The sequence below is a fragment of the Carlito syrichta genome, unplaced genomic scaffold, assembly GCF_000164805.1.
Source record: "Carlito syrichta isolate Samal-C Ts95f unplaced genomic scaffold, Tarsius_syrichta-2.0.1 Scaffold303013, whole genome shotgun sequence".
Taxonomy (NCBI): Eukaryota; Metazoa; Chordata; class Mammalia; order Primates; family Tarsiidae; genus Carlito; species Carlito syrichta.
Window position 1 is genome coordinate 262,906 of NW_007247109.1, and position 5,363 is coordinate 268,268.

A 5,363-nucleotide genomic window follows, 5' to 3' on the forward strand; every position below is an offset into this window, starting at 1 on the left:
CCAAGTTGCCCAGGCGGGTCTCGAACCCATGGGCTCAGGTAATCCACTCACCTCGGCCTCACAAAGTACTGGGATTACAGGCTGAGCCACCGAGCCCAACCTAATTTTTGATTTATTGTAGAGATGAGGTCTCGTCAAGTTGCCCAGGCGGGTATCGAACCCACGGACTCAAGCAATCTACTCACCTTGGCCTCCCAAAGTGCTAGGATTACAGGCTGAGACACCAAGCCCGGACCAGTTTGATTTCTTTAATTAAATCTGAGCTGTCTCTTGCCATACCCGGCGGTTGGCAGAGGACAGGCCCGGGGGCGCACATGCAGGTGGGAAGTACAGCATCTGGGATGTGCCAGCCCAGGCCTCCAAGGACCCTGGAGGAGAAGCCTCTGGGTTCCTAGGAGGAACCCCTCTCTGCTGTGCCTGAGTGGCTCCCATGGCCCCATTCTACCACTTCCCAGGCTGGGGTCCTGCCAGCTGGAAGGAGGGGCTTGTCTCAAAAAGCAGCCTCTGCTGAGAGCTGCAGGGAGGGGCTGCATCCAGGTTTAATGTGATCCCCCCCCTGCTCACAGGGGACCCTCCTTGGACCCTCACCTGAGGGACAGGCCCTCCCAGTTCGACACTCCATATGGCCCAGACCCACAAGCTTGGAGGCAGGATGGCAGCCCAATAGAGGCCTGGGGCATCCCCACAGAGCCACCCTGCAGTAGCATCGGCCGGGAGGATCCAGTAACCAGGTGGCTTCTAGGACCTCACCCCACAGCCTCCCTCAAGTGGGGTGCCCAACAGGATGAGGGCAAGGTCTGGTGCTCCTGATCTTGGATCTGTGGGAGCCCCAAAAAGGGCTGCAGCCCCATGTAAACACCCACTGGTACAGCAGGCAGCGGGCGCTGGGGACCAGGGGACCCACATTTCAGCAGCATCATTTTTTCCTCTATTTAACCTTTGGTCCCCTGTCCCCAGCCCTCCTCACCCCTGCTTTTTTTTTTTGAGTTGGAGTCTCACTCTGTCACCCAGACTAGAGTGAGCAGCCCCTGCAGCCTCCACTTGCTGGGCTCCGGCGATCCTTCCGCCTCAGCCTTCCAAGTAGCTGGAACTACAGGTGTGTGCTACCACGCCCAGCTAATTTTTGATTTATTGTAGAGATGAGGTCTCGTCAAATTGCCCAGGTGGGTCTCAAACCCGTGGGCTTAGGCAATCCACTCACCTCAGCCTCCCAAGGTGCGGGATTACAGGCTGAGCCACTGATCCCGGCTCTCACCCCTGCTTTTACCCTCCCTGCTCCATGCCCAGACTAGGCAGCCCTGAGGAGCCCCAGAGGTACAGACCTCTTGGGAAAACAGGTGGGGTTCGGGACTTCTTTGCATGGGGTGGGTGGTGGTCCCGGGGGGACTCAGCTTGCCCATGGCCTCCTACCTCTCAGGATGGAGGCTCCAGCAGGCCCCTTCCACTGCCCCGTCTTTGGGGGCTGGCTAAGCTCTGGTTCCCATGGGGGTGGTGCATGGAGTGAAGGCTCCCAGCTTCCCCAAGCAGTGCCCACAGATGGCCTTATATGGTCAGGAGGCCTCAGAGCCCAGGAGGAATCTGACTCCCCGGGAGGGCCCGGTGGGCAGAGCCAGAGCCTGGGAGGGATCTGGACTGTGCCCCGGGCAGTTGCAAGCCCACCTTCCACGACGACCCTGTGCACCCCTCCTCCTGGGCCAGCAGCCCCTCGAAGAGTGCTAGCTAGACCCTCCAACTTTGGGACATCTGGCTGGGACCCGTGAGAAGGGGGCACCTGCAGCGCAGGAGGGGCCCCCGCAGCAGTGGGTTGAGCAGGCGCCCCTGATCTGGCTGGGTTTCCGGCCCAGCAACAGCAGCAGGCTTGGGGTCAGCCGCCCTCCAGGTACCACTAATGATGGTGTCAGACAGCCCAAGGCCCACAAGCTTCTGTCCCCTCGGCCTACAACCCACTCTGTCCTGAGGCAGCCAGGGTCACCGGAAAGGATGGAAGGCCATTGTCCCCCTGCCCACTCCCTGTCACTCCCTCTCGGGCTTATTCTCAGGCTGCGGTCTCTGGCTCTGTGTGTGTCAGTCGCAATCCTTCTCTCTCTTCTAGTCTCTCTTTTTCTGTCTCTCTTTCTCTGTCTCTTTCTACTCCCCCACCTGCTGCACTAGACCTGCTGAGCTCAGCCGAGGGGCCTAGGCCACCCTGCGGGGCTGGGTGGACAGGGTCCCACTGGTGAGGAGGAAGTGTGGTCTACCCATCCCAGCCCATGTACACACCCACCACATGGGGCAGCTCCTGGGGAGGCATCTCCCAGCTCTTGCTTTTCCCAGGCCCTGAGACAGGCAGAGGTTAATATGGGCAGAAGGCCTCGGACCCTGCCATGTGTCTATACTCACAGGGGGGCTCTCAGTGACTACGGGAATCACTTTTTCCTTCTACAGAGGAGGAAACTAAGGCTCAGCGTGGTGTGGTGGCCCAGGGAGGGGCTGCAGAGCTGGTGTGCCCTGAAAGTGATACAGCCCAGGGGCAGGAGCTGCAAGGCCCAGGGCCCTGGGGAGCTGCCGGCTTGGATAGCACCAACTGACTTTTCGGCACCAAGGCTGAGACCCAATGACCTGTGGCCCCAGCTGTGAGGCCAGGCAGCCTCCAGCTGGGTCCTGGTGAACTGGTACTAGAGGGTAGGCCAGGTGAGGAGGGCCCCAGGGCCCCACGGACCCTCCATGTGGAGGGCAGGGAAGGGTGAGCTCAGCTCCAGGCATCTGTTTGCCCCAAGTTCCAACATTAGCAAAATATTTGTCCTGCGGCTCTTCTGGGGAAATATTTCCTAGGAGAATGTAAACACATGGAGCCTTGGAAGGCTCCTGCCGGTCCAGATGGAGGTGGGGTACCCTGAGAACCTGGGCTCTTTCTCACAAGTAGTCTGGGTTTCCCTCAACAGCCAGGTCAGGGGTCTGTTTGTGGCCTTCCATGGGCCATTGTCCCCCTCAGACCCTGAGGAGTGACAGTGAGGACAGTGGAGTGGGGTCGGTGGGAGCCACTGCCTCAAGCCTCCTAGAGGCCAGGCGGGGCTGGTCAGCCCAGTGTCTACCTCCCCTTGTTCAAAACCCTGAGCGCATGGGGGCTTGTGTTTTCCTGACTTGGGCCCCTACCACCTCCACATGGAACCCCGGGGTCCTGCAGAGCTGCCCTTGGGCTGTGCCTGCCGAGACATAGGTGCATGACCTAGCCTGTGTCCAATCACCTGCAGGAGCTGCTGTTATCTCGCTTTACACACCGGGAGACTAGGGTTGGTGATTGTGTTGGGATTGGGCTCCCAGAGGACTCCTATACTGGGTGAGGAGGCTTCGCTAGGTCACTGGGCTGGCAAATCCAGACCTATCTACATGGTGTGCCCCAGGCTGAAAGGACTTAGGAAGGAAATGCCTAGCAAAAGCAGCCTGGGCTTCCTCAGCAAGGTTCCCCCACCCCCACCTCCTACCCCCCACCTCCCTCAGCTCCTGAGGAGCCTGGATGGGATCTGGGGTCCCACAGGGGGCTGGCGCAGATGCTGGGCTTCTGTATCTGCACCAGGAATTCGCTGAGCCCCTCACCCCCTGCCCACCCAGGTGGAGGAATGTGGCAGGGGCTGCTGGGAGCAGGAGCCTGGGAGGAGGGCGAAGCCTCCGCCTCCTGGAATTCCCCAGGCCTGGCATGGGCTGGGCTGCTCCCGAGGACCGCCTGCCTCTGCCTGCCCTTCCGCTGGTGCTTTCAGACCCTCCTCTCCCAGCTGCAGGGATGACTGGTGTGGAGGGATGGGGCCACTCCAGCCCCGCTCACTCTGTGCAGACGTCCCCTCTTCTGAGAAGGCTTTCCTGACCACCTGTCCCTAGAGTCTCTTCATCTGGGCCGTGACCCTTCAGAGCCCTCAGCCAGCCACTGCAGGCGGTTTGGGCTGGCCGCTTCTGGTAGTGGGGCCTCCCTGTGCCCTGCAGGAGTTAAGCCGGGAGCACCTGCCCCCAGGCGTGACAGCCAAAAATGTCGCTGGACATTGTCATGTGTCCTGGGGGTGGGCCTATTAGGGTACAGAGAGGGTGAGGGTGGATGAATGGAGAGGGGTGCAGCAGCACCACCAGAGCCAGCGTGCTGGAGGTGCACTCCGGCAACCTGAGATCTGAGTAATGCAAAGATTTGCAACACACAGAGATGAAAGAAGAAAAGATGTATTTAAGAAAGAGATCACTTCAGACAGACAGGAAGAGGGCCAGCACTCTAGATGAGTGTGGCCCTGCATTCCCCCCAGCCCAGGCTTAAATCCTTTCTCTTGGAGGTGTAGCAATCGAGACTGCAGTGACTTCCTTGTTAACCACCTATGAATGACTTGGAGATCCTGGGGGGGATTCTGGTCACCTTGCAATGGTTGATACTGATCATGCTTAAGAAGTTTGGGTTTCTAAAAAATCAAATTACAATAGGCCAGTCCAGTCATGCTTGAGGGGTCTGTGTTTCTGAAAAGACAAAGTCGGCAAAGTTAATCTTTACCTAGAGTATGCATTTCTCCAAAACATAGCTTGTACTTTCTCATCATTTTGTTAAGCTTTAAGAACAAGATAGCCAGGCTCGGTGGCTCAGCCTGTAATCCCACGCCTTTGGGATGCTGAGGTGAATGGATTGCCTGAGCCTGCGGGTTCGAGACCTGCCTGGGCAGCAAGACTACATCTCTACAATAAATCAAAAAATCAGCCGGGCGTGGTAGTGCATGCCTGTAATTCTGACTGCTCGGAAGGCTGAGGCGGAAGGATCATCGGAGCCCAACAGGCGAGGCTTCGGTGGCCGGGAGCAGCCACTGCAGTCCAGTCTGGGCGACAGAGTGAGACGCCAACTCAAAAAAAAAAATGGCTTCCTGCGCTCAGTCTATCCTTTCAGGGCCCACCCAGGAAGATGCTCTAGCCATCCTGGGATGCCCAGTGCCCCACCCAGGCTATGAGGAGCTCCCTGGGGAATGTGCTGTGTGCCCTGCTCACCCAGAAGCCCGGTGCCCTGCAGGGCCTGGACACAGCAGTCGCTCAGTGAACACAGACAGCTCCCGACAGGCAACTTACCACATTCTACTTCGTGATGGGCATACAGCAGCAACGTCATGTCTCCAATCAGCGATGTTTGTCTCTTTTGGTACGTTTTCAGTAAAATCACATGAGGTGTTCAATATGTTATCATGAAACAGGTTTTGTGTGTGTTGACTTTGCTCACCCAAGTGTCTGAGCCTGAGCAAGGCAGGCTCTTCACGTTCTGTAGGTCAGGCGTGTTAAGTGCACTTTTAACTTACCGTATTTTTTTGTTTTGTTTTGTTTTGTTTTGTTTTGTTTTTGAGTTGGAGTCTCACTCTGTCGCCCAGACTGGAGTG